This window comes from Larimichthys crocea, chromosome VIII (assembly GCF_000972845.2).
Source record: "Larimichthys crocea isolate SSNF chromosome VIII, L_crocea_2.0, whole genome shotgun sequence".
Lineage (NCBI taxonomy): Eukaryota > Metazoa > Chordata > Actinopteri > Sciaenidae > Larimichthys > Larimichthys crocea.
This window is the reverse complement of record NC_040018.1, coordinates 22498017-22522834: the sequence shown is the minus strand read 5'-3', so window position 1 is coordinate 22522834 and position 24818 is coordinate 22498017. Positions and strand designations below refer to the sequence as shown.

General features: G+C 40.6%; 1 long non-coding RNA gene across 1 annotated transcript in view; it reads right to left on the bottom strand.

Annotated features, from left to right (window-relative positions):
* Nucleotides 1-8360: 8360 nt before the first annotated feature.
* The window catches only part of LOC113746244 (uncharacterized), a 74561-nt gene continuing 58103 nt past the window's right edge, over nt 8361-24818 (bottom strand). Inside the window, exon 3 of the long non-coding RNA XR_003462685.1 lies at nt 8361-10856. This is a non-coding gene — a long non-coding RNA (uncharacterized LOC113746244). The remainder of the gene's footprint in view (nt 10857-24818) is intronic.

The following is a 24818-nucleotide window of genomic DNA, read 5'->3' as shown; positions in this document are numbered from 1 at the left end:
CAGAGCCATTTGCGTGACTGTAGGCAACTTACTTAACTGTAAAGAAGTCTGGAGGAAACGGTAAGATGATGAGAAATTGGCATTTTTTCGCTGTGACCAAGACATAAATCGTGACTATCCTGACTATCCACATGGCATAAATAGAATAGAGTACAGTAGCGTGAATATTAAGAAGATTCTACCTGACTGAAATTACTAAAAAGAGAAAGTAGGCCACTTTCACAGTGACAGTGGTTGCTGAAGCAATAGAATCCCCTCAGAGTTCAAAGATGACAAGTTTCCCACAGAGAAACACTAAGGAACACTCTCTTTGGAACAAAATTCAGCTTGTTGTGAAATAAGATTGAGCTTCATTAGGTTTTAAAAAGATTTGCATATCTTAGAGACCCTCTATTTTACATGGTCCGAATATTTAAGAGGCCTCCAATGGGATTATTCTCCAGCTGTGCAGCTTGTATGCCTGAGCATGTTTGTCTAGCAAACAAGCTCCTACGCTTACTGGTCGGTCACTCTGGGTACTGGTCACTTCTGCCTCCAAATCTGCTTATAGATTTCCTTTGCTGTGTGGCCTGAGACAGGTCAGGAGGTCAGCCTCTTGCATGGCTTTTGGGAGTGATTGTTCTCCAAAGGCCTTGGGTGTGGAATCTATCATCATTAATGCACCAGTCTGCTCTTGTTAACCGGCTGCCCAAACATTATGGAAAAAGAATGGAGGTCTTTTGAATTGGCTGCTTTTGAAAGGAGATCAAATTCGTCATTTCATCTAATAATTGGGCCAAATAGGAAAAATGCCAAAGAGGTCACAAGGTCACCCTCATACGCTGATTTGAGAGCTGAGAATTTTGAGAATGGATGATTAGCATTATGAAGTTAATAATACATCAGGTGTGAATGGTGTGGGATATAAATGATGTGACAGATAAATGTATAATTTCTAAAACTATATACAAGAACCGTCATATGACTTAACTGCACAAAGACCACCAGTGTTATGTCCATACTTTAGCTTTTTTTTCAGGTTGCATGACAACAGCTGTGAATTCTCACATTGATGGATATGGTCAAACGTATGCATCCTCGGAAATGTTTACTTAAAGATTGTGAACCTGGGTTAGATATTGTGACCCAGGACTAACATTAGTGTCCTCCATCACCCGGTCATGCACTTCTTTCAGCTTACTGCTATTAAAACTGTCCACATGATATAGGTGAGAGAAGCCAGCTGCTAATGTTAGCATGAGGTCTTTTTTCCCCCATCCGTGGTCCAAAGCAAACGATCTCCCCCATTTTATCATTGTTTCAGTTTAACCTTTGACCCCACACGGGAAACTAAATAATGAATTCCATATTTCCCTATGGTGGACGGCAGGATTGGCTGTTAGTGACCATCAATCAAAGCCAACAGAGTTGAATGGTCACATGACTGACCACTGAGTCACAGATAGTGCCCACTGCCTGAGGAAAGAGATGATCAGGGGACATACGCACGCACATAACCTGCAAAAGTGCATCACTACAAATCCAGGAATAAAAGTAAACAAAGACTAAATTTATACTTAAATGCAGATGAGAAGAAGAGTTACTGTCTTATACAAATGGCCATGATGACAAAATAATTTACAAATGTATGTTTGCTCACAATGTAGAGAGATATAACCAGAGCAGAATATAACAAAAAAGGACAAAGAATAAACATAAGCAGCTACTATACAAAAATGTGGGTAATTTCATGCATGTGGTTGGCCACATCAGCTCTTTAAGACGAGGCAACATTGCATATTGTTGATAGATGTTTGAAAATGTTAAACTCCAATACCTATCAATTATGTGATGTCAGTAAACCACAAGCAGTGGGATGTCTTGTGACCCAGATCATTATTTTTATGACCTTATACCAAAAAGATACCAAAGTATTGGAAAGAAGTGCTTGCTTGCTGATGTTTAGTACCAAGTGTTTTGCTTTGATCCATTATTTCTTGTGGGTAGAGAACCAATACTTAATTGAAATTTGGGCAAAAAAAGTGCCAAACAACAATATCTGATTGAGATGGGTTGGGACACACATTCTGTATAGTTTCACGCTGTGATGCGTGCGGTAAAGATTGGTTACTAAACAGAAATCATGTACAGTGCAGCTTTAGATGATTAGCACAGGAGAGCAATAGAACAGCAGAAAAGAAACAAACGTGTGGAAAAACAAAACCAGAGAGGGACCTGCCTGTAATGCACAGCAGAGAGAGAGAGAGAGACAGACAGAGAGAGAGAGAGAGAGGGAATGGCAGATGTTTGCCTTACAACTGAAATGACACCACTTTCATTAGTTTAAAAAAAAAAAAACTTTCTGAAACTATTGCCCCAGATAAGAACCGTGTGAAAAATCGATGGGGGAGCTCAGTTGTCAGCATGACGATGTGCTGACTAACTCTCGGAGGAGCGAGGCAGAGTGGGAAGAGGGTTTTAAGGACGCCCACCGGAGATAAGAGACCATTCACATGGGAACAGCGGTAGCCCTTTTTTTATTTTTTTTTCTTCTAAAGTCACCAAATCTTTAAAGGAACAGAGTTGAGTATTTGCCTTCCTCCTGATTGAGACTGGGATGACAGCTCAGGGCCGGACGGAGAGCACTGTCGACAGTGGGAAAAGGGGAACGGGACGAGCGGAATAATCTCCTCCTAAGCCCTGCCTATTTATCACGGAGGTAATGATAAGAATCAGATTTAAAGGTGAACCCTGAGATGGGTCAGAGCCTCACACAGGCGGTAACGCGATCTGCAGGAGAGCACTGATAACCTGGGACAATACGGGGGGGACGTCTGTCAGATAAATAAAACAAACGGCGCAGAGCTTTAAAAGGGGCCCACGTGGCGTCCGTGTTGCAGAACAAACGCACCATCACTAAGAATAGGAAGAGAGTGATGGCTGAGGGAGGAAGAAAGGGATGGTTAGGAAGAGATAAAGGAAGCAAAAGAGATGACTTATTTCAAAGGAGCCCAGAGACTGTGCCCTCCCAGAGTGGTGAAAGAGACAGACATTCAAGATGGTGGGGTGAACATCACTGAGGCGCAATGTCAACAAGAGTTTGCATTCCAGTTTACGCTACTCTAAATTAAGTTTTACTCACAAAGTTCATTAACTAATTAAAAAAACAACAAAAAATGGCTATTACAAATGATTAATTTCCGCAACAAGTGAGGCTATTAAATACTTAGTTATGGAAATTTAAAGCTGCACCTGGCACAATGATCATTTAAAAACATTCAGACTGATCATGAACGTGTAATATGTGTATATTTTTTTATTATAAAATGTTAATTACATTTATTTTTTAGAGAGTAAAAATGTGTATAATAAGGGACTTAGGACTCATGTTACCATTAGACAAAGATATGTTGCATTGTATGTAACTGGCTGTAGCCATCCACAGTCAAACTGTTGCCCATCAGATCAGATCCTCTGGTCTCTTCAGCCAGAGGGGTCTAATCAGCAGTGTAGTACTGGAATGAAAACCTGCAGACACATACACTGCTCTGAAATTAATACAGCCGGTGCGTCCTATTTCCAGCTGCTGGGCTGCTGGTGGACGTCTTGCAGAAACAGACTGACCCTCTGCTCAATACGTCGCCTGGTGAGGTCACTCAATGGCCTCTGGGACCCTCGGGCACTTCCCCTCTGAGAAACAACAGTGCTTTGACCTCTGGGAATCTTCTCTCTCTACAACGCGTGTGAGGTCATGTTTTCCAGACCCCGCGCATGTTCTCGTGTTTTTTGTCCTCCCCAGCAGACTGTATCAACATGACTGTACAGTTATGAAAATATAGCAAGGCAGAGAGAAGCATATCCTGTGCCATCTAGCGAACAATGGAAGAAAACATGTCACTGACACTGTACAGTTGGTCACTTGTGAGATAAAATGCCTGCAAAGTGTAGGCAGTGTTTGTCACTCATATGAAGTCAATTGGAATTGGAGGTGGACAGTTGCCTCCCACACAGTAAATTAATGACCAGAGCTGCTGAGCATAGATGACTGATGACTTCCATAGAAAGCTCGGGAGGCCTATTGCCACTGTCACTTTAGTGTCTCTTGTGGGTCTGAGTCACTGGATCATGTCATCCAGCACCTCGGTGTTACAAGAGATAAAGCTGACGTTATGATGCTCCACAGTCTGCAGGCTTCAATCAGGGCTCTGATTACAAGTTCCAAATAAACCACCTGTAAGCAATGCAAATTATTCACTGTGCTGCATTATGTAAAGCACAGCCACAAGCATATGCATTTAAAGGAATCACAACAGAGAATGTGAAAAGGTAAACTGAGGAATCATGTATTCAGCATCAAGCAACCATTAGCAGCACGTGTTCATTTTTTGTCTGCCTTTTCTTCTTCCTTTATGTAAGGGGTTGTGGAAACTTCTGTACAGGAAGCGCATGGTGAAATTACTATTTCCTGCTTTTAACAATGCCCCAAAACATATTTCTTAAAAGGCGTCATCCTTTGGGTAGCTTAAAGACAGCCGTATTAGTTCACTTACAGTGTGTGCAAAAGCCTTTAAATACTTTTAATTTACAGGAAGTCCAATCCAAAACACCACTGTGTGACTGCGATGATTCACCGAATCACACAACTAAGAGGTTATGCTGTTTATATCTCCCATGAGGTCATGCCTTACTCACATCATCTAAACACACAATTATGATGCCAGCCGTGCCCAACAATGACGTGTAAAATCCTGCATTCATATAATCTGTAAATGAATCACACACCATGAAACAATGGAAAGGTTCAAGGTTCTTTTTTTGGAAAAATATTTAATAAAAAAAATAAAAAATAAATCTTTTGATGTACCCTGCCAAATGTTAAATGTAAAAACAACAACACTTCTGTGAAAGGTGAAGAGAGACGTATGTGTGAAATACACTCCAGGTATCCTTTAAACATTGTTTCGATGGTTGTTGTCTCACATTTTTTCATTAGATGGTGAACAGTAACTAACTGAATGCGGTAGGCTGACAACTTGCTGTTTAGTAACAACAACAGTAAACAGATTCACACCAACCCCCTCCTCACATTCCACAAGTTTTGATTCCCATGTGTGCTGGAAACTCAGTATGCCACATAACTACACGTGCACACTCTTAAACATTTACACGTTTACCCCCAATATGCCATTGTTCTACTTTTCTGTTGGTTGAAAGAAGTTATTTTTCCAATTCAGTTCCTTTTCTTATAACATCAGGGTTTTCCCCTTTGCTCTCCGTCTCACTTTCTCCTTTCTTCTTATTCCTCTTTCTTTTGACTCTCTTTGCCTCTTGTATGCCAGTGTCTGCAGCTGTATTTTTAATCAAGCAAAGGATCCATAGAGAAATGGGCATTTCTTTCAGAGCATTACATTCTTCCCCCTCCTGTCTGCGCTCATGGATCACTGGTTAGCTTAGAAATACAGCCGGCACAAAAGCAGCAGCTGACATGTGGAGCTTAATGGTAATAATGGCCATTTTTAAGCCCAATCAATCACATTTAGTGGACATCTCCATTTTTTGCCCGTGAAAAGGTATAAATAATAATAATGATAATAAAAAAAAAGACACAGGAGTGGAAAATGTGGTTGGTGGAGGGGGGAAAAAAAAAACACCTCGGTAAATATTTTAACTGCTTATTAAGATTTGGAGCACACCACAAAAGGAGCATCTGTGCTCCACAGAGCAGAGTGAAAGGAGAGACCCAGATGGTTCTTAGAACTAAATAGTGAAAACCGATCCATGAACTGGGCAAAGTAAAGCCCGTTTATTTAACTATTTATTTATTGTGTGTGTGTGTCTCGGTCTGGATGAGTGTAAAGACCCGCTCGTGTGCGGATGCAGTTGCTTTTATACATGGGAGGACTGTATGTGTGCTTTTGATTGTGCAAATTGATCTGCAGCACTAACGTCTCAAAAGTCCTGAGAGGACAGAATTCTTTGGACAGCCTATAAAATGTGCAATGAATACCTCAGTTTGTTTATCTTTGCAAGGTTCAGATATTTCAATGTCTCTTCGCCTCTCCTTTTATGAGTCTCCGCAACTTGTGGTGCGATTCTTAGACACGCAACACAGAAGGCAAAAGGAGGGGGTGAGTCAGGTTGTCTTTGCACAACAATGTACTTAATTTATGACCAAGTGCTTTGCCATTTTCTTGCCATGGGGAAAAGAAATGTATGTCAAAACACTAAAGGAAAAGTATCTGTATTAGTACTGAGTGTGTTGGGGATGACTTGCTGAAAGTTCAAATTACTCCCACTTTGGCTTTGCCCTTCAGAATAATTAAGGTAAATGTAATAAGAGAGAGCAGAGAACATAGCTTTTCACAAGATAATATGGAAAATTTTACAGCTTTCATCCCTTCCTAATCCTCCCTGCTCTTTTATCTTGTTGGCTTTTTATTGGCTGTGCAGCTCCTGGGAACTTTACCCTAATAAAAAACAATCCTGCGGAATTTTCCAGAGTATTTATGCAGTATGCAAAAAGATGGGTATGTACTACTTACCTCTACTTTCTTCACTGGACAGCACACATTTCTGTTGTTGTTGTTTTGTTTTTTTTCATCAGGGTAAATAAGTGTGCGGGGGAGAGAATCTGTAGCCAGCCCATTTTTTGTGATAATCAGAGAGAATCCACTTTGTAGCAAACAGCATGAAAGTGAAGAGGATCCTGGGTGTACTGAGTATTAGGTGAGGTTTAAAGCTGTATCATAGAGTGCCTGCTACAGAAAGTGTCCTTACTACTGCACCTTACTAGATAAAATACCTGTATTGGATATGATACTTAAACACAGTGTAAAATGCTAAATTTGTCGTGATACTACTGTTTACACAATACTGTATGACACCTTGTAACAAAATGCAGAAGATAAACAAATGTGACGTGGGGTGAAAATGAAATGATTCATTATATCTGTACTTTATTTGATTTAGTTCTTCAGAGGTCACACTCAAATCTTTGTCCAGGTAATACATTACATTTCATCTGCAATAGTCTCTGTTCATTTTCAAAATCAAACTCATAAAAGCATCATATAAGCAATAACCGAAGAGAGTCCTCGTAGAAATTTACATATTAATCCAATGTTAAAAATCCTCCTCTATTAAACTTTTACTGGCTAAAATAAAACTGAAAATGCTGCATGACAAAATGAATCTGTCCTCTGCCAAGACTTTGTTCTGAGGAAGCTGCATTTCTATAAGCATAAATTCACAGTGTCCCCAGCATGGGAAGCTGTTATGCTGTAAAGAACCATGTCCCAGACCACAATATCCCAGTCACACTCTATCCTGGTGCTGGCTGTCGTTGCTAGGGGGCAAGAAAACTCTCCTGCTGTAGATAGAGTTGTTTAAACTTCCTCCACATGATGTTTGAGTTACAAATCAGCAGCAAAGTGACACTGAATTTAGCCTGGACGATAAAAACAAAGATAGATGACACACAACACCTTTGTGAGGGGACATTTCCAGGCTACAGACACTAGGTACATTATCGATGCCATTCTTAACCAGTTAAGCAATGTACCATAACAGTCTTATGACCTCTTGAATGAATCCAAATATTAAAACACAATTTCACAAATAAATGTGACAATAGCAGAACATGGAAATCACAGTGTTGCACATGTGAAAAGATTAGGTAACACTTTAGAAAAGAAAAACAACTTTGACTTAAGTAATAACATGAAACTCGTTCACCTAAAACTATATTGACTTAACAGCAAAAGCATCTTCATCTAGAAAAGTTCAACTCCCTTGCAGAAAGTGAGAAAAGCGAGAAAATTGCTTACAGGGAAGTAAACTAAAAATGCTAATTTTTAGAATCAATATTAATATAGAAATAAAACCTTATTTTCTTTTTTAACCTGTGGTAAAATAAAAATAATAATAATGATAAATTAAATAATTAAATAACTTCTAGGAGGAGTCAATGTCAGGAGTTCAAAGTACTGTTTCCTCATAGTCATACCTTCCTACTTTTATTGTGGGAACAATTATTGTTGTTCTACTATCACGTGTCATATACAGACATGTTTGACGCTATAAGAAATAAACTTTTTGCAAGTATTACCGTAAAAACTATTTTTACTACAGTTTTTTTCTGCTGTAACTCTGGCAAAACTGGTCAGATCTGTCTGTTGTTAAGACCACAGCTGAAAATCACAGTGTACTTCATTTAGTCTACGGCATGTTCCTGACTTCCATGTTAAAAGAGAAAGCATGTTGCAACAATCCCACTGATGCTTTCTTGCTGGCCCCAATTACAAGGCGCAGGACCCAAATAGAGTTTTAGGGGTTTTTTTTTTTTTTTTTTTTCTGAAATTAACTGGCCAATGAAACAAGTAACAGTTTGGTCGACTATTAGGGGGCATCCACAGACAAAAGATAAGCTATTAATTTGCAATAATGATTTAATAATGTCTAATTTCAAGCATTGTGTCCAGTTATTTATTTGCTTACCTTCTTATCATGTAATAATAAAATAAAAAATGTTTAGTTTAATTAAGTTAGTTTAAGTTTAAGAGCCCCTACACAGATGTTGGATTGGCCATTGATGATTTGTGATTTTATTAATAATTAATGAATTAAGCAAAATTAAATTCTCCTATGTGGAGTCAAAAATGCGTAGCCTAAACTTTTAACAAGTCTCAACACAATCTTTCTAAAAGGTCATAGAATTAATAAGAGGGCACAGCACACTGCATTATGCTCTGAATTAAAGAAAAATAGAAATGGGCTAACCCCAGGCCTAACCATAAGGTTTTCACAGTGTTAACTGGTTAGCTGGGGATAACTAGAACAGCGGAGGGATATTGACTGTAGGTCAGAGTCCATGGCCTGAGAGCAGAAGTCCAGCGCCCACCTGGGGTTAAGATAGTCAGACCCCATGTGCCTCTGCGCTGTGTAAATAATCCAATTATAGCTGCTCAGCATCAGATTGATGTGAAACTGATTCATTCATCATGTGAACTGACAGGCGGGGCTCAGTGGCTGCATCCAACTACTTCCTAGTTTGTCCCTTTCTATTTTTTTCTCTCCCTAAACACACCCACAATGTTTCTGACAAGTCATGAGGAGAATCTGAGGGGCCCATCTGGTGCTCCGGCTTGATAATGACTTACTTACCAAAGAGAGTTTTAAGAAGACTACTGTTGTTAGCCAGATTCACATGAATCGAATTGTGTTCTAATTATCCACATGACCATTTGAATTTTAACATTCTTGGGGCTGTTGACTCGCAGATTGAATATAATTCATGATGGTGAGCCAGACAACTCGCCCGTATGAAGTCAAACTAAAATGTTCTAAATGTTTTACCATTCACTGAGTCAGAGTACCTTCTGAGCGCACTGCTAAAGAAAGATTTGCAATCAAATATTGCAGCGTTTACAAGCATGCTGCCAGTCTTGTCTAAAATTAACGCAACACACTCTCACACATTTATATGCCTCAGGGTTTGTGAGAATCAGTGTGGGACTGACAGCAACATGATACTGTTGGTGTCAGTGTTCGATCTTGACAACTGTATATACAACTGTGAAATATAAATGCCTGTTGAGCATTTAACAGTACAGTGGGGTGTTAGCCAGACTTGTAATGGGCATTACTAACAACCATTTTCATGATTAGCACAAAGAAATAAATATGACTGTTCTTCTACTCCATTTTTAGGGCTGTGACTTCAATTTACTTCATGACTTAATTTACTAATCTCTTAATTGTGTATATGAAATAGAGCAGACTTGTGTATTGTCCAAAGTTATGTGAGTGTTGTACCTGACAGTGATGGTGAATTTACCAGTTGATTAACCCTCACCCATGGTCATGACCTATGGGTACTGACCGAAAGAATAAGATTGCGGAGCTTCCTTCATTGGCTGTCTGAGCTCAGACTTAAGGATGAGGTGAGCGGTTCAGATATCTAGTAGGAGCTCTGATTATGTGCACTGCTCCTTCGTGTTGAATTGTTGAATGGATAGAACTAGATTAAAGGTTTTGGAAGCAAAAGCAAAATTAGGTTTGACAGAAAATCTTGATTGGAAAGATATTTTACAGAACAAACTGCGTAAGGATGTTGGACAGTTGATCAGCTCAGCAGTCTGTCCACGCAACTCCTTGGCTCAGAGAAGGATATCTCAACTAGTTTCATGTTGATGATTTCAAATTATTATTATTTTTATAACTTCTGAATTCTGCTATTTTCAAGACTACTGGGGCTTTTGATTTTTCATGAACATTGTTCTAGTTCCACCTTCGGCTAAAACTTCACATTCCACAACTGAAGAGGGTTTACATATCCGAAAATCCTCATTATGTTGTCAGTAGAACACTTTTGTATTGTAGGATGTAATTATGTTACATGTTAAAGAACAGACTACAGACTATTAGTCTTGTTTGAATAACTAATGACTTTCAGACCTTTTTCAGTGGTTTGAAATGGAAAAACACAGGACACGTTTGCAAAAGTTGGTTTTGCATATTTTAGTTAAGTGCAAAACTTCTTTGGAGACATAATTGGCTGTGGTCTGCCATCTGAGATCGGGTTGACTATCCACAACTGCCACTAAAAGAAGTAATCATTTCAGTGCACCTCAGTTTTTATTATTTTTTCCCAAGCAGACGCCTGTAGCCTCTCAAACAGCTGTGTCTGCCATTGAGGCGTATCACACTAAACTGATTATAACACCCTGCAACAATCAACAACAACAAAAAGGACTCTGATATACATAATTGTAATCAAGTTTGACAACAATGTCAAATAAAGAGCCTGAATAAATCAGGATCTGGTGGTCTGCATTCACTGGGGCTTCAGGAAGACAGGCTGCAGGACTTCGCTGAGCCTAACAGGGCAAAAAAGAAATGTTTGGTTAGCGACACTGGCTTCCACAGAGGGACTTTTGCATTACATTCAAGTCCCTTACACACACATACAACAGTATCTGCTGTGGGATTGGAGCGTGTAATGGGAGCCAAAATAAAGAGGCACTTAAAGTGTGGCCCCAGCACCTACAAAGGCTTCCTCAGTGTGGCGTATAATAAAGCCTGACCGTGTAACCCTTCTACCCCAGCCCACCCCCACATCTGTGTTATTAATGTAACAGTGCCATGCATGGGCTGGGACTTTGCTTCACACTGCCAAACACATTTAAACTCAACTCATCCTTCCTGGCAGATAAACAAGTCAGACAATGATTTCACAAAAAGACCACAACCATTTATTATGACATATGATCTTGCTGTATTCAAATCTCCGAATGTAATCGAACATTTTTATTTCCCACAAAAGAACACTGAGGACATTAAAATGTATCTCTGCCATGCCATAAGTGACACGCCATTGTCCTGTGGTTGTTAGAGCGCTATCCCTTCTGTTTTTATTGTTTGTCATCTTTCTAGAGCTGACATCAACCTTGTGGTCGTGTAAATCACATCACTTAAAGTGGCAATGGAAACACAGGCTGGTGTTACAGCTTGATTGGTGCAGTGAAGGGAGGAGAAGGGAATAAGGGCAATGAGACCTGTGGATTGTCAGAGATATCTCTTCCCAATGCCTCATGGACCATTAACTGCCTATCAAAGACCCAACAGGCTCCCCCAGCTGATCTGCTATCAGCGTAATAGGGAGACATTCAATCACATGCAATTCTCTGAGCAAACTGGCCAACATTTCAGACATTCAGGCCAGGTTGAGTGACACTTTCACTACTAGTGACAGTTATAATTCGTACAATTTTGTTTTAATCTGTCATAAATTCAAGTTAGAGTAAAAAAACCCTTAATAGAGAGACAAAGGTGGCAATATGGCCTCAATTTATCTAATTCCAGGTGGGCTTGGTGGTGGTCTGTTGGAAAAGCACCATTGTGGCTATCAGCTGGTGTGTGTGGTACAAAAACTCTCATAAATTGTGTTTGCCATTCTCGGGACGAGAAGAAGAGGAGAAAGCAGCCCACTGCTAGATCCTGTCAACAGTGTCCTGCATTTTATGTAATTACCATGTTTATTGGATTTTTATTTTCACAGTGACAAAAGGGCCATCTGCCTACAACAGCTCTCCAGTCGAGCTCTAAGATCAGCTGTGAAACATGCTGGGGAACGGATCAAAGCTCTCTGAGTCCCCCCATGAAGCTCCAGCTCAATATCCCCTATCCGAGCCCAGCTATACAACCATTATGTATATTTCTTCCTTTTTGTGTACAAATTGTTTAGTTTAGGGTCGGAAATTATCCCTTAATATTTGCCCAAGTCTTTTTTCTTCTTACTCTTGTTTACATTTTACATTGTTATTCATGTGTTCAGTGTGCTTTTGTGATGGTTGGAGTCACAAAAACATTTAAACATCCGTAACAGGATGTATCTCCGATTCGTATCTTAGAAAACAATTTCTACAAACAATAAACAGTTTTTCAAGATACTTGGTTTCCCTCCTCAACGATGGGTAGATAATAGAACACCTTGGCCTCAGAAACCGAATCACCTATTTGGCACAAATATAGCTTTGGGTGAGTAAGGAATGTTGACAATTTTTCTGATGCATTGTTTACCCAGTAAGTAGTAGGGCATCTTATCAATTGTTCCATTACCTCACATGCAATGATGTGGATAACAGTATTTTAACACTCATCTCAGCTTGGGTCTGTCTGGGAGATACGTTAGACAAGAAACACAAAATCAATGATAAGCACACTTCAAAGTTTGCTCGGGAGCTGTAAGAAAACCTGTGTCAAATTGAAGCTGTTCTAAGCATTTGTTTTATCCCACTCTGAGCTCATCCCAGATGGGCGGAGTTTAACACAGTTGAGAAATTCAGCGAATATCCAGTATGTTACCAACCTCATGAGGTACTAAGTTAACTTGAACTTAAATGTTTACTAGAGATTTGTTTTAATCTCTATTCCCCCAAATGATAAACCTAATTATTGTTAAGTTGCACACCACAGGAGAAAAGGAAACAACATATTGTAAACAGTATTTCACATGTCAAGTATTAACCGTTACATGTTATTACAGAGCATGAATACCTCTTCTCTTGTCCCAACTACCTCATCTGTGTCACCGTGGTGCCCCTCGACACAGAGGTGAGAGGCCTGTTAAAAGACGCTCCGCTGGGAATGAGGAAAGTGGAGAGACTGCCTCTTTCCCTCTCTCACTGGGGTCGTATTTCTGAGGGTTATCAAGCGGCTCATTTAAATGAGGGCTGGTCACAGCAGGAACCAGCTGAACAAAGTTACTATTACCAGCGCCTCTCCTGTGCTGCTCTCACTCTCCCCTAATTGGGTTTGACTGCATTTGTTTAAATCCACAGTGGAAGAAAGAGAAAGGAGGGTGGAGGGGTTGCAGTGAAACTGAAGTGTGTCAGTTCGTCCAGACACGGTGGCACTTTAGAAAAAGGGGCTACCACTCCCTGGGCTTATTAAACAAAGGTTGGGGGTATGATGCTTGGTGGGTCACAGAGCAGGCCTAGTCAGTCAGTGACTGGAACAAGCCAATCCTGGTCTCTGCTTGCACATGCACAATCACCTCTGGTGGTCCCAGCTCATTTCCTCAGTCAGCGGGAGCACTGACACACTGTGTACGGTGGTGCATGGACACCCACATAGGCATGTAACACATGAACGTGTACACAAACACTCCTAATCCATAACCACTCCCACAGTTACCAAGCCACTTGTTCAATGCTGAGCTCCAAGGTGCATGTGGTTGCCCTGCGGCTATCGTGACAGGGAGACTTTGATTTGAAGTAGAACAACATTTGACAGCAGTCAAGAGAAAGTTAGAGGGCATTAAAAGCTCAATATGTTTGAATCAGCAGCTTTTTTCCCCAAGGACAACACTGACCCTTTCACATATACTAAAACTAAGGTCCTACAATTCAACACAGTTACCCTCTCTGACACACTGCAAAGTCAGATGATGCTGACCATCAACCAATAGCATTCTGAGCTATCCAGGGACAAAGCCGATCAAATGCTGTTTAAATGTCAACCATCCGTAGTTCCCAGTCCACATAAACAAAGACAAATGATAACTTTAATGGCCCGCTACTTTTTCAAGCATGTTTTTTCCCCTCTTGACCACACTTTGCCTTGCATCACGCTAAAAAGGGATTCCTTGTAAATTTTATTGCTGCAGTGTCAAAAAGACTCCCATCGAAGAAGCAGTAAATATTCTAACAACGTCTAGATGCAAGGCCATTCCTGCTGGCTCCAGGCACTGAATTAGGCCGGCCTGTTTCTAGTTAGACAGTCATTAAAGAGATCTTACAGCCACAGCAAATGGTTTCCTGTCCTGAGTGCTTAACTCCTGTAGTAGGAAATGTCCTAGGCCGTAAAGGGTGAACCAAACTTCCTGAACATTTTTTAAAGTTACCACAGAGGGCATGCGGCGTGTTCCAACCATTCGATGTGGCCAATCAAACAGGACCCTGCGTGACCCTAACATGGCACTGACCGTTTAAACAGGTGGTGTCCATTTATTGGACCAGCGTTGTGTTTAATATGGGAATGACAGGCTTATTCACTCACCGGGGAAATACTCAACCTGGTATGAAAAGAATAACACTGAAAAAGAGGAAGAATAAACAACGGAAGCTTCATTGCTGAGAAAATATCATTCATCAAAGCAGAGATGGACACAAGGGTTTTCTCTTCCAATTGGATATAAGGGACGGAGTATAGTGGTATCAACATTTCACAACAATCTGCATTTAATTCTTCGTAGTAAGAACATAAAGCAGTAAATGACTAGTAAAGGACCTTATCTATACTGTATCCATTAACATATTTTACAAGTATATACAAAGAGAACAGCTTGCTAAGAGAAATCTAACCCCACCCCTTCCAGCCAGTTTTCAAATGGCATAATCACTCCCAAGACAGAAAAGGTGTTGAGACCTGAGAGGCATAGCACCTGCTGACTCCACTGTACAGGTGACTCTCTTTCTTTGACCTCACGAAAACAAAAACCCTGGGTTTCCTTTTCCCACCGCTCACTGTCTGGCCCACGACTAGAGGAAAACCTGGCCTGGCAGACAGCATGCATCATCTATTAGTCATGTGGAAACACATTCACATTCACATTCAGCTTAGCCGGATGTATACTGCAGCACAAAGGTGGGGTTTATGGCACTATGGTTTGTTGGGCCATGCATATGTCTAATGCCTGAGGCACAGACTTGAGACAAAGAGGGAAAATATGATATTACAGCATCAGGGGAATGGGTGACTAATATCCCGGGAGATGAGTACTTACATGTTATGAATCAATGCACTCAACAGTCGATAAAAGTACTGTAAATGTCAAGTTAATAGCTACCTGCTATGGGCATATGAGTTTTAAAAGGAAAAGATGAACAATGCCTGCGTTGTAAAAGAGGTGGGGTTGTTGGCAGGTCAGATTCCTTGAGTCCATTAGCGATCCTTACACCGTGTTTGGGACTTCAGAGATATGAATGTACAAGTTACTTCAGAGAGACGAAGGGTATAAACTGTGCTGTCTGAACCAAGGCTTGGAGCCTAGCTAATTCACAAAAAAGCACTCAAAGAGGTTAAATTATAATACTTGTTATAATCAAAATGAATGATATACCTGACAAAAAAATCTAATCATAGAAAAGTATGCCTGTGATTAAATATAAACAGTTTATAGTCACAGAACCACAAATGTGCAGGCACGCATACAAACACTTACATGCACACATGTAGTGGGTATAGTGCTGCTGTTTGTGGCATTGTGTCAATAGAGGCAGATATGTAACTCCAGAGCAGAGCGTTGGTAATGATGCTGTCCAGTCATTAATCACTCGCTCTAGAGAAAACAGAGAGTTCACTCATGGCAGAATCGGCCTGGCCCTGGGACGGAGATTAGAGGCCTAATGAAAGCAAAACAAAGCTGGACATGTGAAATTTATTGGCACATTTATAAAAGCAGCCCCAGAAGGACACTGCCACCAATAATCATTTCAGAATCCCAGTCAAGTGCCGTTTCCTCAGCCAGACGCAATCTGGAGAGGGGATATTTGTGGAGTGGCTGAACAAACACAGATTTGCTGGTATCTCCATCTTTCCCAGCAGCTGGGAAGGCAGGTCGCTAGTGTGCTGGCTGACGCCCCGCCTTACTCCAGTTGACTTCTGGGAACAACACTCTCTGTCCTCCTGGCTCCTCCTATGACCCAGTGTGCTGCAGTATGTAGCAGCATAGCACTGTCTGCCACCTCCCAGCTCCTTCCTCTTTGTACCCTGAATCCTACTGGCCGCCTATGGACACTCTCAAAGAGGTGGGACTTTGGATTTCTATCCAACCCACATATTTTTACATTGTTGTACAGTGCCGAAACAAACAAACACAGCTATTTTTTTCTGGTCATTTATGTTCGGGAAGCTGAGGTTTTTACTCCAAAGTATGAATATTGTCACCATCACTAGTGAGTTAATGACTGCAAAACATAATACATGGAAAAAATTGTATTCATGATGGTTTTAAGTTACACCGTCATGATACCATGAATTCTAGCACACAATACATTTATTTCAGTAACGTGAAATTTCAGAAATCCTCGTCATTAAAATGAAGACATGAACATCATGCATTATGAATAAGATTTCTGCTAAACCTACAAAATAAAACTCATGAGCTTCTTCACTGCCATGTTATTAGAAATCTGTCCAAAACAGGGGGCATGAGTCGAGATAGAAATGAAGATATTTGGCCTAATGGCAAGTTGCCTAATGTGTACCACATGCAGCAGGCTGGGAGGAAGAGGAAATGGTACTTAAAATGGCCATTGTTCTAATTCAGAGCCAATCTGGAGATAATGACACCAACATCAATAGCAGACAGTCGATTCACGGATAACATCTTTTTTCCTTTTTCGTTGAGCTGTTATCATCAGCCCGGGGATTAACCATTTTGACGTTGAGGTTATGACCTTGGTGCTGTGATTGTTTATGATTTTAGTCCCTGAAGACGTGCCTAAAAATCTATATGTCTAATTAATTCATGAGAACTGCACAAAAGGCAACTGGTGCAAACAGGTGAGTTGAAATTATGTGTGCAGAGTGCACCATGGTTATTATGTCAATCTAAGAATAAAGAGTTTTGCCTGCTCATGAGGGAATTCAGTCATAATCCTGCCAACATTTGGATTCGATGTGCATCTAGGTCAGGGTGAGACCAGTGACACATGTTCTCTGTGCTTGAGTTGATGGTCAGTTGCTATGCCTGTCTTTGTTTCACTCCATACACTGAGCAGTTCTCCATGGTAACCTCTAATTACGGATGATTCCTACTAGTGCCCTTTGCCCTTGGAAATTCGCCTTTTTCATCCCCATTCTCTGTGTGTTGTAATGCTACACCACTCCTCTGAGCACAGTTTTAATTATTCACCTCTCTAAAATGGGCCTCTGGGTGCATGAAGCCTGACTGACCTCTAACCTGCACAACTCTGGGTCTTTGGAACAGAAATCTATATTTTTCTATTTGTGGAATTCCAGACAATCAGGAGAAGGTGAAGCAGAAGTGGATGTGAACACATGACCCGGCTGTCATCTTGAAGAGCATAATGCTGTCTATGAATGCCTCGTTCGTTCACTGTGGATGGAGGCTTAAGGTAAGATTCTTAGAATGAAGTTGACTTTGTTGAGAAATACATGCTGTGGTTTATTTACAGTCCAAGAGAGTGCATGAACATTCTCATTTTCATGGACAACTGGAGTTGGCAGTGGTAGACAACAACTGAGGCTGTGGTGAAAAGGCAACAAGTATGACAGAGTTTATGAGGATTTAAAAGCTTTTTTCATCCACATAAATGCATCACTGAACAAGCAGATATCCAAGCTTGGAAAGTTGAGCCTGAAACAAAACTGTTTTGAGCTGATGGTGAAATGCTAATAGAGATGTAAACCAGGGAAGGAGAAAGAGAGAAGAGATACAGATTTGTTTTTTAAGCAAAAAATGACATCAGTAGCACTTACAATACTTTGCAAAAGCTTTTATGAACACTTTTGCGCTTGGCTCATGGACTACCAAACATACCTACATACATAAAATAACAAAAACAGAACAACATTAATGTTAAATGACACTCAATGCAAACATGTTTATTTAATGTATAATGTTCTTGTAACATGTTTAACATGTTAGCATGCAAACACAAAGTACAGCTGAGGCTGCTGGTGGCACTAGATGAAAAGGATCACCAAAGCTACTTGAATTAATCTTCTAGGTACTGTGGATATCTGAATCACATTTCATTGCAATCTATCAAATAGTTAATGAGATATGAGATGTCCTGCCATATTTTTATTGTGCACAACTGACTCAAGACTCCATGTGCCTAATGTGCATTCCCATGCCATTTGATGATACTGATGTCATTTAAAATAGTGTGCAATCTAACTAGCAGTTTGTGCACTCAAGATGTGTGTAATGTCTGGATTGCAGCATTGGCATTGTGTGTTACAATGTACTTGTGTAAGTGTAATCTTGTTGCTCTGTGAAACAGCTGGAAACACTGATGTACTTCTACTTGACAAAAACAAGATAACACTGTACTGGATCCAGGCATTTTAAACACTGCAAAAACATCAAAATATTAATTGGATGTAACACCCCTGGAAGAAAGATAATTCTCCCAAGACAAAACAAGTAAGCTTAAAGGTCATTGCGGTGTACATGATTATGTCGGTGTGTGTGTTCATATGTGGATGTCTGAGCACTATTTGGCGCTTGGCGGTGCAGAGGCTTGGAAATGCAGCAGGGTGCCACCGCTGACACGGAGACACTTCAACCCGCAGGCTCTAATCCCTTTTGAACTAGCCCAGGCACTAACGTGGGACCATATGTTTGGGAGAGCACAAGCGCTCTCCTGTGCAATGTTAAGGGGGTGAGAGATGAAAACATTTTGCCAGCGTCTCATCCGTCGCCCACCCCCCCGCAATCGGATCAGTCATTAAGTCATCCTATGAGCATAAATGACAAAAAAACAAAAAAAAACAAACACTTGCACCCAGTACAATTAGACCGACTCTCCCCAGGAGATGAGGAAAAAAATAAATTACATAAAGCAGACATATGTCATTCTGATTCCACTCAAATTGTGGCTTACTGCTTCGATTAATCACTCTTTAATCTGAGCGCTGAATTTATACATGCCCTATCACAGAGAAATAAGCTTATTCCTCTCTAGCAAAGGGCTGTGATTATTTCTTTCTTCTCCCTGAGCTATTATTCATTGCCCGAGGATTGCAACTCAATTATCTTTGTGTCAGACGATTATCTCTGGGTTTAATTCAATCTTCATTACGCCCCAGTCATATTTCAATTACACATGCTATCATGGCGTTAACACATACTGTACTTAAACCTGTTATTTCTTCAGTTAATATTGTGCTAAGAGCAACTGCGCAGGGTAACAGATGTCATAATTATGCACTTAAGAAACATATTTCACACTTGCGTCTGTGCTGGCAGTATGTCAAGACCTCAGTATGCAGCAGTATTAATCTAATGGCAATATGCTTTAGTTGCGATCTATAATACTGTCACAATCTGCTTGGGTCTCTGCTTAATTATGACATACAAAACAAGTACCAGCCAGCCGGGTTAAGGAGGTTCAAGCATGACTAAATTACTCAGCATACTTACTGTACCTCACTGCTGCATATCAATGTAAACCATGAGTCTGGTTCTAAGAAATGTGAATATGGCACACACATTTCCACGTGTCTTGTAGAACCTGCCAGATGTACATCGTGCTGAACATTATTAGGCAGGAGGTGGAAGTTCCACTGTGAACTTTCCTGAGCTTAAGAGGAAGGAGAGCCACAGTATGCATCGTGCCAGAAACAGTCAAGCAACGCGGTTTTAGCACAAAGGATTACTGGGTGTTGTGCTGGAATTATCCGCCTGTGTAGACATGGACAAATACTCCTGTTACCAAGTGCAGTTGAGTTTTGAGACATTTTTGAAGCTTTACCAAGTGGCATACACATCACCAGAACACACCTGTCATTATGAATCGATCAGATTTTTTTATTTTTTTTTTAACTTGACTAAGCCGTCTTCCACAGCACTCTCAGTATGTAGCATCAAACATTATTCAAATTTAATTTGAGACCTTTGTAGTATAAGATTATTACAATGTATAGTTTTTGAAATTCAAATTTTACAAAGCTTTATGTACCTTGTCCACAAATGCAACATTGGAAATGACTGAAGTGGAAAATCTAAATAAGGATAACGTTGAAGAGCTTGTTATTAAGAGTATTTGTCAGTGTTTCTACTATGCGCAGTTAGTGTATTTTTAGTACACCAAGGACAGAATTAACTCATAAACATTTATTATCTTTATAGATAAGGTGCTGGAACTTAATTGATTGAATGTTTCAGTTTTGTTTATGTTAAAAATATTATATTATTGCTCCTTGAACTGTCCATGTCCCTCTCCTCAAGGTCTTTTCTTAATCTTAGATAAACAGCTTTCATCCAAGTTGCTGCACGGTATTATTTATAATAAACAATGTCATCACAGTGATGTATTACCTCCTTTGTAATCTTATAGGATAAATGTCAATATTAAGGAAAAATCAAAACAAGCAAATAATTGTTAGACAACCACAATTAGTGTTGTTGACTGGTGGATCTGTTTTTCAGAGATGGATTATCGACAAAATCTGCTTTTTGTGCACTTGATCTCTTCACAGATTATCCATGTATTTTCCTCCAAAGGATAAGAAAGCCTAATCTCTCAATAACACCGCTGCAAAGGAATACTGTTTGTATTACTGTCACATACAGCCCCCTGAATTAAGTAACAATGGAAAAATCATTTAAATATGAGAAGGATCTTTTCCTTATTTGCTTCACTTCCTTTCATCTTATTTTTACAAACTCTCAACATCTTATGGAAATGTACTGCTCCTCCAAACTACTCAGAAAAGTTGAACTATCTGGTCTTTAGTTGCAATCAAGGAAAGCCAGCCAAGTATGTCTCCACATCTAACCCAGCATGATAATGCACTAACCCTGTTGCCAGTTCAATGAATCCAGACACTGGCTGCCTCAGTTTCCTCCCGCTAAGAAGGGAGAATAGATTACCAATAGCTCAGGCAGGGAGGCAAACAAACATACAAATAAGCTGCACTCAGTCGGAGAACGCCTAGCAATTAAAGCAAAATGCCTGTGATGCCCACCAGATAGGAAATGTGTGGGACACGAACCAAATGTGCAGAGCAGACCTGCCAACCGGCCCACAGTGAGCGGAAGAGCTCCAGGGCAGGCTGTCAGACATGTAGGAAACATTATGCAAGAAAGCAAACTTAAAATCTTGAATTAGTTAAATCAGAACCAAAGGATATTGTGAAGGTCTTAATGAAATTATTATAGAAATTCATATTATCAGATGAATCTATGGATAATAGCTGGATGGAGTATTAGCCCGGCTCTGAGTGGGGGAACTATCAAAAGCAAAGAAAAACCAAGACACCCATGTTTCTCTTTGGCTAGTGTAAAACACCACCTGATTGATGCCCTGAAACAAAGTTCGCCAGCTAATGGATGCTGTGTGGTGTTCTAACTGAATCTGGGAAGTATTTGAAGTTGAGCTTGATAATCTCTGCAATCTCAAAGGGATATCCTGGCGACTAATTTTTTAGAATCAACAGTAATATGAATAATATGCGTGAGATGCCCAGGGCAATTGGCTGCTCTGCTCTGAACATTGTGTGCAGGGCAACAGTGAGCAGAACACCCACACGTACGCATGCACAAACACACATGCAGGTGTGTGGTTACGAAAAATAGAGCTATTTGAGTTGATATTTACCAGAGTTTAGATGAGTTAGAGAATGGGAGTTGAGAGTGAGCACTGGAGGGAAAAGGGTCATGTCATTTTCAGACTTAAACAATTCTGTAATTCTTGAATTAATGATTGCATGTAAGAGTATTGGATGAATGTACATGTTTTGCTTGTGTGTATTTGTTTGGATGTCTTTGTGTTAATAAATGATTGTAAGTGTAGTCCCAAAGGAGGGGATGGAGACAGGGGAAGAGGGTGAGACGAGGGAGCAAGGAGCAGAGCAATCAGGGATTATAGTTACTGACAGGGCTGCACCTTGATGGGCTAGGCGCTGCATTGTTTGTCACCTAACCAACCTCAATCAATCAATCATCTCCCTCAGCCCGCATCACCGATCAATCAGCTCGGCGCTACGCCCACAGAGGGCCCTCCTGTGCCCTGCTGACTGGCTCGGGTTACACCGGCCAATCAAGTGTCACCGCACCGAGTAACACCCATATCAGACAATTAAGGACGGGACTCAATATTCAAAGAGTGGCTTATAAATGTTAATGAGCCCTTGCTAAAAACTAATCTTAAAGAATATTTTATATTCATGTAATTTTCCTTTTCATGACAGATGAATAGTGTAGAGGCAGCTGGACTACAGCAGGTAATTATCAACACTTATGGGTGGTGAACAGAATCAAACGACGGTGTGGTAATGTAGTGTTTTAGGCTTGCTCGCTGTTTGCAAAGTGTCTCAGGCTACTTCCTCCGTTGCATCTTAGATTAGATGCATTTTCGGTGCATATTTGCTTGTTAATTCCTAACACATGTACTATAGCTCTGAGGCATTATTCAAACAACGTCTCTGGAAATTCTTAGGAAATGGCTAAAAAGTCAGAGATGTGTTTGATGAACTCTGGTAAGTTTCACCTCAAATGTTATCAGTGACGGATTTAAAAAAAAAAAGTCCTTCTCAGCACCTCTCAATAAAATTACTATCAACGTTACACATTTAATGAATAACACTTCTCAAACGTAATTTTGACACAGTGGTTGGCTTATTGGCAGAAGAGCTGTTATATATTTAATTGTTTTAAAACAATATGTGTCAGGAATTAGAAGCTGCTTTATCTATTATAGGCTGCAGCAATTATTTTTTTTAACAGTAACACACACACATGCTAAGAATAAAAACAGTTTGATTAAAACCAAATTTCTTTATGTGAAGTTCAATAATGCATTAAGATAGTCCTTAAAATAAGCAAAATCATGTGTGTATACTAATAAAATTATTTTCTCCCTTATTTAACTTTATGAACTCTGTCTAACTACGGCATGTCAAAATATAATTCTTCACGATTTTCTCCATAATAGATGTAAATGTATTGAATGACCACCTCCACCAGCTCCGTTTATTGATCCCCTTCATGTTGTGTGGAGGGTGTGTTTCATCCGATGAGGATTGTCTCCCTCCCAAAGCCCCAACTGGGGCTGATGTTTCTTTTTTCAGCACATTAGGTTGCAGCCTTAGGGGTGCTTTGACCAGTGGATCAATGGCTCTCGCGCTCTTGTCACCATTCATTTGGAGTGAGCGAGCGCTGGCTCCAGTCCTCGTCTGCCGCTGGCCCTCCTATTCACCTGGCCTTCTCTCTCTCCCTGAGCTCCCCTGACAGCTGGCTGCCACAACCAGCAGCAGACAGACGACAAGTCCTTGGGCTCCACAAACGCATGCACGCCCTCCACAAACACACACATCGCTGCGGTGAGTGGCTGTGATGCATCTGGATGCTGACGCCACGCAACCCCCCCTTTTTTTTTTCCTTTTTTTCTTACTCTCACTTGCACTCCCCCTCGACTGTTTCTCCACCCCTTTCTACCCGTCTGTCTCTGCCGCTCTCACTCTCTGTCTGGGGTTTTCAGCCCCTTCCTCTGGTCTCTGGAGTCTGGAAGGCGCAGATCATCCAGTTGGAGGGGAACCAGCTGTGGGCCAGAGTGGCTCCAACGTCAGCTAACACTTGTGATCCAACATGTAACCATTCCTGCTGCTGCTCCAACACCAGCGAGCTCCGGCATGGTAGACACATCAGAAACCACAAGCCCAACCTCATGTTAGAGTGTCAAATAAAACACGAAAATATGTTCAGAATCTGTATCTATTTATGATGAGTATGATCAAATATGATATAAAACAAGTAAGTGTAGTTAGAATATAAAATTAAGTTTTCAACTTCTGGTATGTGAAGCCAAACCAGATCAAACTGCTTTTACTACAACATTAAAACTGTTTACTATTCAGGAACAACAAGCGCTCCTAAATATCCCCACTAGTTATTGTGCCCTTGTGCTACAGAACATATTGCACTGTATGTAAAAATGAACAAACATCGGCTGGGCGTCAGCCATCGACGAGGAGGCTTGTTTTATCGCCTGTACTTTATTACAGTTTGCCATCTGCACGGAGGTATGTTAATAGCTAGCTGCGACTATTTACACATATGAAAAAGTACATCCATCTGCCATGTTCTGCCAATCTCGCATGAATCAGGCCTGCCTTCCCCAGCGAACAACTGCTGTTTATTCACAAGGTGACAGGCAGCACCAAAGCCTGGCGACACCTGCACCTTACATCCTGCCGTCTGACATATGTGAACCTCGCACACATACACACACACATACACACACACATACACGCAGAAACATCTCACACCTTGCCATGTCACACCCTCTCCATCACCACATTTTTCAAGGTTACAATGCACAACATGTTCTGGCCCCCTTGACATTTGTGTTTGCTACTTCATTTTGAGAGGATTCATATGGAGAGGCACTCGTGTCAAATGAGCAAGAACCTATCAATCCTAATCAGTCAAAAAGGGATTATGAGGTTAATTACTTATATAGTCATTTAGGTTAATGCCCTAGCCAGGACTTGGCTTAACACTCTACCAGGTGACAAAAGCTGGCTGGGTACACTGGGCCATTTAAGGCAACTACAAGATCCATAGCAATTACTATCTTGCA